Raw genomic sequence first — 13,732 nt, forward strand, 5'->3', positions numbered from 1 at the left:
AGATCCTCTCATGTGGGCATCAAGAGTGGCAACAAGAGAGACTAGGGTAATAATTCAGACAACTGAGCAGAAAAAGAAAAACTTACTACTGTCCCCACTGTAATGATGGATAAACTGAGGCACCATGCAGTTGAAAAATTCATGTTCACATAATTAGGATCCACAGCTCACTCTCTTTACATAATTTTGCCAACTCTATATGCCCAGTCACTGATGCACCTGTATGGTAGCTCATGGCCCCCTTGGAACTTAGAACCTGGGTTTCATTCCTGCTCTACGGCTATATAATTTAACAATTTTCCTTTGAACTTGTTGGACTCTAACCCTGTATATCTCAAATTTTATTAGTATTACTGAATCTTAAAGGGAGCTGTGACGTCTTTAGTCTTTAGAAATATTAAACCTATAAACAAGGACTATATGACGTTAAACAGTATTCAAATTTCTATATGCTTTAAAACATGGACACAATGTATTAAGAAACACAGCTACGAAACTGCACCCCATCAACACTGGACAAAAATTTAGATATTATCTCTTCAATATAAGCTATCTAGTGGTATTTATACATATTCTTCCATGTATCAACGGTATATTACATGCCCATAAACTTAAAAATAACAAGTGTTCAAATTATAGGCCTTACACATTTCTATGGGCTTGAAAAATGATACAGTATAGATGGTCTTTAAAGCAGTCAAGAAAATGCATAAACTTCTAGAGGAATCAGTAAAATAAAAATAAAAAGTTCACACCAAAAGTAGTAATACTAGGAATAAAAGAGGGCTCAACACTGCAGGTTCCTAGATACAAAAGTTAATAAAACCTTGTTTTTGGTTGTGAACCTTTGCCTTAAAATACACACAGCCGACCGAGGTGGGTAGATCACCTGAGGTCAGGTGTTCTAGGCCAGCCTGGCCAACATGGTGAAACCCCATCTCTACTAAAAATACAAAAATTAGCCGGGCATGGTGGCAGGCACCTATAATCCCAGCTATTCAGGGGGCCAAGGCAGGAGAACTGCTTTCATCCAGGAGGCAGGGGTTGCAGTGAGCCAAGATCGGGCCATCGTACTACAGCCTGGGGGACAAGAGCGAGACTTCATCTCAAAAAAAAAAAAAAAATTACACACAATTCTCCCCACTTCCTTTTTCTCTTGCAAAGAGGTGGTGATGAACCAGGTTTGCTCAGGCAGATGACAATACTCTTGAAAATGGTGGCAGAGAGCCAGGCGCGGTGGCTCACACCTCCAATCCCAGCACTTTGGGAAGCTGAGACGGGTGGATCACTTGAAGTCGGGAGTTCAAGACCAGCCTGACCAACACAGAGAAAACCCATCTCTATGAAAAACACAAAGTTAGCTGGGCATGGTGGCACATGCCTGCAATCTCAGTTACTCGGGAGGCTGAGGCAGGAGACTTGCTTGAACCCGGGAAGCGGAGGTTGCAGTGAGCCGAGATCGCCCCATTGCACTCCAGCCTGGGCAACAACAGCAAAACTCCATCTCAAAAAATAAATAAATAAATAAAACAAAGGAAATGGTGGCAGAGAAAGAAAATGAAGGCAATACAGTTCACTTAATAATCTCATAAATTAGAACTTACCCCGTGACTCTTGCATAGCTCCAAATATGTGAGAGAGATGAAATGGCTGTTTGCCACCAATATTTTTATGTGATGCTTCATTTTTTGATTCTCTGAATAACTACTTATAACGCATTAGCCCATTTATGCCAGAGGCTGCAATTTTTTAAATTTTTGCATGAGTGAAAAATCAGACCTTCTCAATGACTTTGAGCAGTAGGATGTAATTAACTCCCTCACGCTTACCATTCCAATAATGGAACACTAGGCATAAGTGGGTTAACACAATCGTGAAAGCATAGCTATTCAAGTAACTAATTATACAACTGATTTTTTTCCTCATCCCTAAAACATAGTAAACGACCAGTTATTTTAAAAATACAACACAATGACAATTTTGGCTTGTTGTTTGTTAAGGCCATTGCTTGGCATAAAGAAAACAAAAAGAGGAGGAGAAACAAGAATAGAAACATGAAATAGAAGCAGCAGCAAAAGAAAATGTAAGAGGAACAAGAAGATGAGAAGAATATACAGACTAGAAAAAGCAAAAAGAACAGGTGCAGGAATTAGAAGGCCTGTTATGACACCTTTTATCCCCTCCACAATTCACGAAATTTGAAAAAGTCTAAGACTATCACAACAAAAAAGAAGGAAAAAAATGGCCAGGCGCGGTGGCTCACGCCTATAATCCTACCACTTTGGGAGGCCAAAGTGGGCGGATCATGAGGTCAGGAGATCTAGACCATCCTGGCTAACACTGTAAAACCCCGTCTCTACTAAAAATACAAAAATATAATTGGCTGGGCGTGGTGGCAGGCGCCTGTAGTCCCAGCTACTAGGGAGGCTGAGGCAGGAGGATGGTGTGAACCCAGGAAGCAGAGCTTGCAGTGAGCCGAGATCGCGCCACTGCACTCCAGCCTGGGCAAAAGAGCGAGACTCTGTCTCAAAAAAAAAAAAAAAAAAAGCCACACACACACACACACACACACACACACACACAGTCACCCCCTAAATTTTGTTAAGAATGAGACAATGCTGCCACTCATGCCTGGCTCAGAAGGAGGGCACCCTCCAGAAATTGCAAGAGAAGGGGGAGGACTCCTTTCCCTAAGTGCACCTCCACCACTGCCACCGAGGCCCATGGTACAGCACCGGCAGGTTCCTCCCCACCCCGGGTCGGGCTGGGCCCTGCAGCGCTCCTACTCCCCATTCCCGGTCCCCAGACTTGCTGCCACTACCACCACTAGCACCAATGCCAATACAACTGCTGTCGCCGTCAGTGCAGCAGCCCACCCTACAAGGTTCCTACCACCTTGCCCCCACGGGCACCCTCCTACCACTCCTGTCGAGCTGCAGTCTCGGTGGCTGCCATCAATCGCACGAGGCGAGCTGCACAGTCATGCCATATGCCAGCTCCAGCGTACCACAGGTGATTCCTTCTCCTCCTCCTCCAGCCTGGCTTGGAGCAGCTAGACGGGCAAAGCCAGAAAAGCCTAGAATGGGATGCAGGAAGTGGTAACGTTAGAGCCTCACCTTGTCATGCTGGCCACTGGGTGGCAGGGACCAGTTTCAGCTAAGGCACTCACACCCACCCTCCAAAGTCCAGCCTCTCTTTCTGGCAAAAGCTGGCCAGGAACTGGGGCGGGTGTGAGTGCCTTCGCTGAAACCGCCCCCATCCAGGTGCAACTGGCCAGAAATTGCTGGGCCCACCGGGGCTGCACTCCTCGGGGAGCAGGAGTAGGAGAAACTCAGACCCGGCCAGCCCTCCCCACTCAACTGCTGGTTCCCGTTCCCGACACCTCCACCCACAGTGCCCTGTTCCCACAGTCCCCCGCGATGCCCACTAATCCCCACCCGGTAGTCCCAGGTGTTCTCTCCAACACAGAGCATGGGGTGTGGGCAGGAGGTGCAGACCGGAGAACCACAGTGGGTGTGGGGGCCCTGCCCTGCTCAAGATTGCACGAGCAGGAGGAGATCACCCTCGACACTCTGGAGTCTGGAAAAAAGAAGAGTCACCCGAAGGAGCAAGGAGACCATGGCTGTTGCTGTCCCCACCACCTCTGCAGCCGACCAACACCACTGGCAGTATAGCCCCCACAGCAACCCTAACCTGACCCCTGCCGCTGGCAGTGTAGCCCCCAGACAGCACACCCAACACACCCTGTGCCAGTTGCAGGCAGTGTAACCCCAATACTCCCCCCAACGACCCCCTCCACAGGCAGTGTAGCACCCGATAGTGCCCACAACCTGACCCAGCCACAGGTGTTGCTGCACAAGACAGTGCCTCAAAATCGCCGCCCCCACCCCACCACAGGTAGCGCAGCTCCTCATAGTGCGCCCTGAGTAAGGGCAGTGCAGCACCCGACAACACTCCTAAACCACCCCCCACTGCCAGCATTGTAGCTCCAAATAACCACCCAAACCACTCCCTGCCCCGGGCAGTGCAGCAGAAAATAGCGCCCCTAACCTGTCCCCCGCCACCGGCAGTACACGTTAGTGCACACAACCTGCCTCCCTCCCCTCCACCACCCTCGCCACCGCGAGCAGTGTAGCCCCCGATAGCCAGCGAACCCCCCCCAACACTGCCAGGAATGCAACCTTGGAGAGTGCCCCCAACCAGCCCCCTGACACAGGTAGTGCAGCCTCGGGCAGTGAACCCCAATAGGACACCCAACCCCTGCCCCCACAGGCGGGCAGTACATCCCCGGATAACTCACCTACACCAGGACATTTCCACCACTCTGGCCGAGCTGCAGTGTCCCACGTCACCACCAACCACAGCGAGGCGAGCCCCAGTGGCTCAGGCTCCAGCCTCCAGCATGCGTCGGTGCTGCTCCCTTCTACTCGTCTTCCTGCCCGGCAGGAGAAGCTCCCGCTACCGGCCGCCATCCTACCGCTCTGTCGACACCACCAACTGCAGTGAGCTAATGTCCGAGGCTCCAGTCAGAAACAGGTAGCAGCCATGCCGGATACCAAACGCCCACACTGAAGAGCCTAAAATGACCTGACATGCTTTATGTACTGAGGTTACGCACATGTGGTTCCCGGACTACATGTTCTGATTGGATGAGAGAAAAACCTCTAGGCCTACTCTGATTGGACTTTATTTTCATGCTGTGATTGGTTGTCTTGAGACGGGCTCACATCCAATCAGAACATGATAATAGAGTCCAATCCAAGTAACCCTGGAGGGTTTTTCTCATCCAATCAGAACATGCAGCCAGGAATCCTCCTGTATATAACCTCGGTATATGCCTGCTGCTGAAGGGAAGTCAGGATCTTCCAGGTTCCTGTATTTTCCTGTGGAGCTGCTCAGTGCCCGGCTTAGAGGACCGGGAATGGGGTAATCACCAGCCGTACGCTGGAGGCTGGAGCCGCTACACCGTGGCTCGCCTCGCCGCGATTGGTGGTAACTGCGACCCAGACGGCAGTGCGGCAGGAGCGGTAAGAGGAGGAAAATAGTTTTGGGATAGATGGAGGAGGTAAACAGGGTGGTTAGTGCCAAAGGGAAGAGAGGATAGTGAGCAGGAGAGCGCGTTGCAAAAAGGCGGTGAGGAAAAGATAGCGGGAAAAAAAGTTTTGGGGTAGATGGAGGGAGAAAAACAGGGTGGGGAGCGGGAGGGAGGGAAGATTTTGCAGAAAGATGGTGGGTAAAATGTTTATGGGTAGATGGAGGAGGAAAAGAGGGTGTCAAGGGGAGGAGGAAAGAGAGGGTGGTGGGGGAGAAACAGCGTTGAGCAGTAGAGAGAGAAGGTTTTGTGAAAAGACAGTGGGGAGAAAAGGTTTTGGGTAGATAGAGGGGGAAAAGAGGGTAACAGGTGGGGAAAAGGAAAAGGGTAGCCAGCGGGAGGAAAACAAGGTTTTGCAAAAAGATAGTGGGCAGGAAAGAAAGACGGTGGAGAAAGAAAAGACAGTGGGTAAAAAGGTTTGGGTAGATGGTGGGGGGAAAGAGGGTAACGAGGAGGAGGAAAGAGGGTGACGAGAGGGAGCAGGGAAAGAGAGTTGGGAAAAAAATGGGAAAATAGTTTGGGGTAGATGGAAGGCAAAAAAGAGAGTGGCAAGCAGGATAGGGCAAAGAAGAGGACGAGTGGGAAGGGGGTAAGACTGTGAAAAGACCGTGGGGAATATTCTGGGGGGTAGATGGAGGGGGAAAAGAGGGAGGTGAGCAGGAGTGGGGAGAAGGCTTTGCGAAAAGACTATGGTGAAATGTTTTTGGGTAGAGGAGGGAAAGAGGGTGGCAAGGAGGAGCGGGGGAAAAGACGATGAGGAAAACAGTTTTCGGGTAGATGAAGGGCGAAAAGACAGTGTTGAGCAGCAGGAGTGGGGAGAAGGCTTTGGGAAAAGACGGGAGAAAATGTTTTTGCTTAGATGAAGGAGCAAAAGAGGGTGATGAGAGTGGGATGGGGAAAAAGAAGGTGGCCAGGGAGAAGGGGAAAAGACGGTGGGAAAAAACAGTGGGGAAAGTGTTTGGGTAAGTGGATGGGGAAAAGCGTGGTGAGTGAGAGAGCAGAGAAGGCTTTGCGAAATGACGGTGGGGAAAAATGGTGGGGAAAAAGTTTTGAGGTAGATGGAGGAAGAAAACGGGTGGCGAGGGGGAGGAGGCCAAAGGCGGTCGGGAAAAGAAGGTGGGAAAATAATGGTGGGAGACAAATATTTGGGGTAGATTTTTTTAATCAAATTATTTGTATTTTTGCTTTTGAGTAGTTATTTATATATTTTGTGTATTAACCCCTTGGCTGATGCATAGTTTGCAAATACTTTCTTCCATTCTCTGGGTTGTTTCTTCGTTCTACTGATTTCTTCCTGTGCTTTGCAGAAGCTTTTAGGTTTTATGTAATTACATCTTTGCTTTTGTTGCTTGTGCTTTTGACAAGTTGAATGTAATTACATCTTTGCTTTTGTTGCTTGTGCTTTTGATGTCTATTTGAAAATTCCTTGTCCTAACCAGTTTCATGAAGGATTTATCCTATGTTTTCTTCTCTAGTAGTTTTATAGTTTCAGGTCCTACATTTAAATCTTTATTTTGAGTAGATTTTTGTATATGGTAAGATAACGGCCTAGATGTATTCCTGTACATGTGGGTGTTGAGTTATCCTAGCAGTTTATTGAAGAGATTGTCCTTCCCGAATGTGTGTTCTTGGTGCCTTTGTTAAAAATGAGTACACCATAAATGCGTGAATTTATTTCTGATTTCTCTATTCTGTTTCACTTGTCTATGTCTGTCATTCGTTCGTTTCTCTGTTTCTCCCCCGCCCCTTTTTTTGATAGTATTATGCTGTTTTGGTATTACCATGCTTACTACAGATTTGTAGTATGTTTTGAAGTCAGGTGTGATGCCTCCAGCTTTTCTTTTTATTCCAGATTCTTTTGTCTATCTGAGATATTTTGCTTTTCCATGTGAATTTTAGGATATTTTTTTCTATTTCTATGAAGAATGTCTTTTGTAATTTCACATGGATTGCATTGACTCTGTAGATCACATTGGGTGATATAGACATTTTAACAATATTCTTCTAGTGCATGGACATGGGATATCTTTCCATTTACTTGTGTCTGCTTTAATAGCTTTCATCTGTGTTTTATAGTTTTCATTGTGGGATCTTTTGTCTTTTTGGTTAAGTTTATCCCTAGATATAATTTTTTTGGTAATGAAATAGCTTTCTTGATTTCTTTCTTAGATATTTCACTATTGGTGCATGGGTGTGCTACTCATTTTTATATGTTGATATTGTATCTTGCAACTTGACTAAATTATTTCTAATAGGTGATTTTGTGGAATCTTTAGGGTTCTCTCTTTCTGTGTGTATATATATATGATCATGTCACCTGCAAACAGAGACAGTTTGACTTCCTTTTTTCCAATTTGGATGCCTTTTATTGCATTCTCTTGTCTAATTGCGCTACCTAGGACTTCCAGTACTATGATGAATAAAAGTGGTGTAAAAGTAGCCACACTCGTTCCAGGCCTTAGAGGAAGAGTTTTAACCTTTCCCCGTTGATTATGATGTTAGCTGTGGGCTTATCATATATGGCCTTTATTGTGCTATGTTCCTTCTGTACTCATGTTGTTCAGTTTTTGCCATGAAGGAATGTTGATTTTTATTTTTTTCAGCATCTACTGAAATGATTATATGGTTTTTGTTCCTGATTCGCTGAATGTGATGTCGTACATTTATTTATTTGTGTTTTATTGAATCATCCTCATATTCCTGGGATGAATCCCACTTGATCATGGCAGATCATCTTTTTATTGTGTTGTCAAGTGCAATTTTCAAGTATTTTGCTGAGGATTTTTTTGCATCTGTGTTTATCAGGGATATTTAAAATGCCCGTGGCTTTCTTTTTGTGTTGTTTCCTGGTCTGGTTTTTGTACCAGGGTCATGCTGTCCTCATAGAATAAGTTTCGAAGACTTCCTTTCTCTTCATTTTTTGGGGAATATTTTGAGTAAAATTGGTATTAGCTCTTTTAAAAACGTTTGGTAGAATTCAGCAGTAAAACCATGATTCTTGTGTTTTTGTTTGACGGAAGACTTTTTATTACTGCTTTAATTATATTACTCATTATTGATCTGTTCTGGTTTTTTGTTTATCATTCTATCTTGGGAATTTGTTATGTGTCCAGAAATTTATCACTTCTCCTAGATTTTCCAACTTGTTTTTATATAGGTGTTTTTAGTAATCTCTTACAATCCTTCGTATTTCTGTGTTATCACTTGTAATGTCTCATTTTTCATCTATGATTTTTTCTTTTTCTTTTCCTTAGTCTAGTTAAAGCTTGTCAGTTTTGATTTTTTCCTAAAAAATTCAGCTCTTTGTTCCATTGACTTTTTGTATTTTTTGTTTCTATTTTTAAAATTTCTTCTCTAATCTTTATGATATTTTTGTACTAATTTTAGCATTTTATTTTTCTCGTTTTTCTCATTACTTCAGGTGTACTGTCAGGTTGGCTATTTGAGATCTTTCTACTTCTCTGATGTAGGTGTTTATAGCTATGCCCTTTTCCTCTTACAACTGCTTTTGCTGCATCCCACAGGATTTGTTATGTTGTGTTTCTATTATTTTTTCAATAAATTTTTAATTTTCTTTTTTTCATTTATTTATTGGTTGTTCATGAGCATGTATTTTAATTTCCATATATTTGTACAGTTTTTCCTCCTGTTATTGATTTGTAGTACTATTCCACTGTGGTCAGAAAAGATACTTGATATGATTTCAGGTTTTGTTTTGTTTTTTTTTTTTTGAGACAGAGCCTTGCTCTGTCGCCCAGGCTGGAGTGCAGTGGCGCGATCTTGGCTCACTGCAAGCTCCACCTCCCGGGTTCACGGCATGCTACTGCCTCAGCCTCCCCAGCAGCTAGGACTACAGGCGCACGCCGCCACGCCCAGCTAATTTTTGTATTTTTAGTAGAGACGGGGTTTCACTGTGTTAGCCAGGATGATCTCTGTGATCTCTGTCTCCTGACCTTGTGATCCGCCCCCGCCGGCCTCTCAAAGTGCTGGGATTACAGGCATGAGCCACCGCGCCCGGCCATGATTTCAGTTTTTAAAAATGTGTTGTGACTTGTTTTTTGGCCTAACGCATAGTCTGTTGTGGAGAATAATCCATATGCTATTCAGTGGAATGTGCATTGTGCAGTTGCGGAATGGAAAGCTGTGTAAATGTTAGGTCTATTCGGTATAGAGTACAGTTTAACTGATGATGTTTTGTTGTCTGGATGATCTGTCCATTGATGATAGTGGGGTGTTGATTATAGCAGAGCATTGAGGCGTTCTGTTACTGTATTGCAGTCTATGCTTTAAGATCTGTTAATATTTGCTACTGTATTTAGTTGCTTGAGTGCTGGTTGCATATGCACTTGTAATTGTTATGCTGCTGTTTACTTCTTTCTCATTATATAATTATCTTCATATTTTTCTTTTTTTGACTGAAAGTCTATATAATCTAAGTAGAGCTACTCCTGCTCTTTTTGTTTCCACAGGTGTGGGATATCATTTATCATGTCTTCACTTTCAGTCTATGTATGTTTATAGGTGAACTGAGTTTCTTGTAGGCAGTATATAATTGGGTCTTGTCTTTTAATCCATTCAGCCACTCTGTCTTAATTGGAGAATTTAATTCATTTATATTCAAGGTTATTATTAAAGGGTAAAAACATACTACTGCCATTTTTTACTTGTTTTCTGGTTGTTTTGCTATTCTCTCTTTTTTCTTTTGTTCTTTCTCCCTTCCTTCCTCTTTCTCTTCTCTCTGATCTCTCTTTCTTTTCTTTCCTCCTTCCCTTCCTTCCTGTCTTTATTTGTAGTGAGGTAATTTTTTCTGGTAGTGTGTTTTAATTGCTTGCTTTTCATTTTTAGGGTGTCTATTATTGATTTTTGTTTTCCAGTTACCATGAGGCTAAACAACATAATTATAACAAGTTATTTTAAACTGAAGAAAACTTAACTTTGATTTGTCCCAGCTACTCCGGAGGCTCAGGTGGGAGGATTGCTTGACTCTGGGAAGCCAAGGTTACAGTGGGTTGAGATCACACCACTGCAAATATAAATAAATAAATAAACAAACAATAGCTTATAATGAATTCTGATTGTAAATTTTGAGATGATGATTGATAAGGTATAAAGAAGAAAGTGCAAATCATTCATAATCTCATTACTCAACTACTCCTAATGTTTTGGTACATATGCTTCCTAATTCATAACTCTCTCTCTGTCTCTCTCTGTCTCTCTCTCTCTCTCTCACACACACACAGACACACACACACACACACACACGTACACATAAAATAGATATATTTTACACACAGATACAATTTTATTGTAACATTTTAAGAAAAACAGCGTTGTAATTTTTTATTTAAAAATATTGGCTGGGTGCGGTGGCTCATGCCTGTAATCCTAGCACGATGGGAAGCCGAGGCGGGCGGATCACGAGGTCAGGAGATCGAGACCATCCTGGCTAACACAGTGAAACCCCGTCTCTACTAAAAATACAAAAAAAAAAAAAAAATTAGCCGGGCGTGGTGGCGGGTGCCTGTAGTCCCAGCTACTTGGGAGGCTGAGGTAGGAGAATGGCGTGAACCCGGGAGGTGGAGCTTGCAGTGAGCCGAGATGGCGCCACTGCACTCCAGCCTGGGTGACAGAGTGAGACTCCATCTCAAAAAAAAAAAAAAAAAAACTCAAAACTGACATGGCAGTGGTGAGTGTGGGATCCTGGGCATCCCTGGGAGAATTGGGGCTCCCCCAAGAGCTCCTGGGAGCACCGCTGGGAGGGGCCTTCAAGGTTAGGGTGGCTGGGTAGGGGCTGGGCCTGACCTGAGACCCTGCCCACAAGGCCTCTTCCAGGCCAGGTTTGCTGTGCTGGGTGGGAACGTGGGAGAAGTCACTCTCTGTCTGCGGCCCCCATCGGTGCCTCTGCCACCCGGACCAGAGGGGGCGGGGACTCTGGGGAGGACAAGGCTGTGGGGGTGGGGATTATACCCAGGATCGGCCAACATTGTCTGCACAAGGGTGGAGGCTGAGAGAGAGGCCTCGGGAATCTGGCTGTGAGGATGGGCCTGGGGTGGGAAAGCCCCCTACATGGGGAACCCTCGGGTTCCGGGCTGCTGACCGTGCCCATCCTGCTCCAGCCGACTCCCCCACTGCCCCCGGTGCCACCGACCAAACAGCAGTACCTATGCCAGCTGCTCCTGGATGCCATCCTGGCCAACATCCGCTCACCCTCTTCAACCATTCCCTGTACCGCACAATCATTCCAACCATGACTGCCATCCACAGCCCACCCATCACGTACATCCAGCTGGGCTGGGCTTCGCGGAGGGTGGCTGCCTGGCCCTGGGCCATGTGTGCCCAGTGTGGTCACCATGGTGCCTCCCCAAGGCCCCAGTGGTATGCACCCGGAAGCACAGGCTTGAGGACGATGAGCAGCAGAGCATCCCCAGCATGCTCCAGGGCTTGGTGGCCAGGCTGGAGCCCAAGTGCATGATAAACCTGGACCCTTCTCACCGCAGCAACAATGGCACCGTCCGCCTGATCTGCAAGCTGGGCGAGTGTCCAGGAGGGCCAGGCTGGTGCAGGAAAGCAACCCCCGACCGCAGCCCCAGGTCTCTGCTGTCCAAGCCGGAGGGCACAGTGCCCAGACCCCATCCTGTGTTCACGTGCCGGCAGGCTGTCTGCTCTGTCTTCACATACACTGGGCCCAGGACAGACTGGCCATGCCTCTGCCCCCACCCCCGGAGCCCACGCACCCTCACCTCCCCAACACATATGTGGCTCTCCTTGCCTGGGGCCTTAGGGAGGTGGCAGGCAGGACCTCTGGGCACCCATCTATGCAGGTCACTCTGGCTTCAGGTTTGGAAATCCGAGAGTCAGAGAGACATCCAGGCTTTGCCTCAAGCCTCATCAGAACCTCCCGGGGTGTGAAGAGTCTTGTTCGGGAGCAGGGCTGTGAGGCAGGGCAGGCCAGGGCTTGTCTGGGTCACAGGTACAGCCTTGTGTGTTGCAAACGACAAGGACCTCCCAAGTGTGCCACCACGCGCCCACCCACTACCCTACCCAGAGTCCACTGTGGATGGACCGGCAGTGGCTATACAGTGGGCAGACCCAGAGGAGCTGTCTGGGGGCCCAGGGCAGGCAGGGGTCATTCTGGAAAACCAGGCTTCCAGTGCTGCAGGGACAGCCTCTGTGCACTCCAGCCCCTCCCAGCTCAGGCCCCTCCCTCCCCTCTTCTGACTCCCCCTGCACGGGCAGCAGTGGGTTTTCCAGTGGTCACCTGAGAGATAGGGGTCTCTGCTCTTCTTCTGTGTCCCTTTGCCCCTTCATCTTGTGTCAGGTCAGTTGTCCAGGGTGGCTGTGTTCAGTGGCTGAGGGGTGAGAAAGCCTACGGCTCAAGGACAGACCCCACTTCTCCCAGAGGCCACTAGGGAGCTCAGCAGGGCTGACAGGTCCTACCAGTAGCTTGGGCACACAAGACCCCATCTGGGTGATGTGGCTCCAAAGAGAGTCATGTTGACAGGGGTCAGTGTCCCTGAGCCCAGAGCTGGCACACAGCAGAGACAGGGCTGGGTCCCCAAGGTTGTCAGAGGCAAAGCCTTGGGCTCCAAATCCCGTTCAGTTTCAGTTCTTCACTGACGAGGCTCTGGGAGGAGAGCCCGATGGCCAGGCAGGCAGTGTGCAGGGCTCCTCCTGGTGCTTCAGCCAGTCCTGGGTCTGCCACTTCCCAGAGCACTGTCGGGTGTGCAGGGCGTGGGTGCAGCGCCGGCTGCCTCAGGCTCATGCCCACTGTTCTGTTGCAGGCACCAACCCCTTCCTCAGGTCGGTGCACCGCTGTGTGACCTCCAAGCGGCCGCAGCTCCCAGACAAGCACTCGGTTACCACCTTGCTCAACACCTGTGCCCGGAGCATCCACAAGGTCTGCCTCTCAGCTGCATAGCCAGGACTGCAGGGATGGCCCGCAGGCTCATCGGGGCCAAGGACGCATGCCTCCTGTCAGACACTTCTAGGCGTTGGTGTCCATGGAGAGCCTGGAGTTAGGTTAGCTTTCCTTCTTTTCTCTCCTGCCTTGGGGATCTGCCAAATGAAATCCCGCACTTGTACAGACTGATACGGGCGCAGTGGAGCGGGCTGCCTGCAGGGCGTTGGCCGTCTTCTTGGAGAAGGCACTCCATGTGACTTCCTCCACGAAGCCAGACATGGTCCCCAGCCACGATCCTTGGGCTGCTCTCACCACGGCCTGTCCAGGGTCCGGGTGCGTCTCAGCAGCATGAGGGTGTGCTCAGGGTGTTGTTAGAGCATCTTGTGTGTGCTCGACACGCTCCTGCTGCTTTCTATAGGAGAACACAGAGGACATAGGAAACCCTTCAAACACACATGGGATTCTCTGCTCACAGTTTTGGGTTCAGGCTGCGCTGCTTTGGGCAAGTGGGGCACCCCCTAGGGAAGCCCGTGAGTCCAGGGCACAGGCTGCCTCTTTTAATACTTGTTTTTTTCTCATACTCAGGATCTATACTGTAGACTTTATAAACGCTGTACCCTTAAGCTACACCAAATTTATAAAAAATATTTTTTCTTCGATAATTAACTTTTCTGTAGCTTTTAAAATTTACGAACTTTTAAATTTTTTAACTTTTTGACTCTTGTAATAACAGCTTAAAA

General features: G+C 47.3%; 1 protein-coding gene and 1 pseudogene across 3 annotated transcripts in view; both read left to right on the top strand.

Annotated features, from left to right (window-relative positions):
* Positions 1–4,848: 4,848 nt before the first annotated feature.
* LOC101137661 (cryptic, EGF-CFC family member 1B) overlaps positions 4,849–13,732 on the top strand; it is a 50,857-nt gene continuing 41,973 nt past the window's right edge. Inside the window, exon 1 of one of the 3 annotated variants that reach the window (XM_055380742.2) lies at positions 4,849–5,027. The gene's annotated coding sequence lies outside the window, so the exon portion shown is untranslated. Of the gene's footprint in view, positions 5,028–12,873; positions 13,112–13,732 lie in introns of those variants that run through there. The other 2 variants (XM_055380743.1, XM_063694754.1) reach the window with 2 other exon arrangements.
* On the top strand, positions 11,131–13,010 carry LOC134756631 (uncharacterized; annotated as a pseudogene).

The sequence above is a fragment of the Gorilla gorilla genome, chromosome 11 (genome assembly GCF_029281585.2).
Source record: "Gorilla gorilla gorilla isolate KB3781 chromosome 11, NHGRI_mGorGor1-v2.1_pri, whole genome shotgun sequence".
Lineage (NCBI taxonomy): Eukaryota > Metazoa > Chordata > Mammalia > Primates > Hominidae > Gorilla > Gorilla gorilla.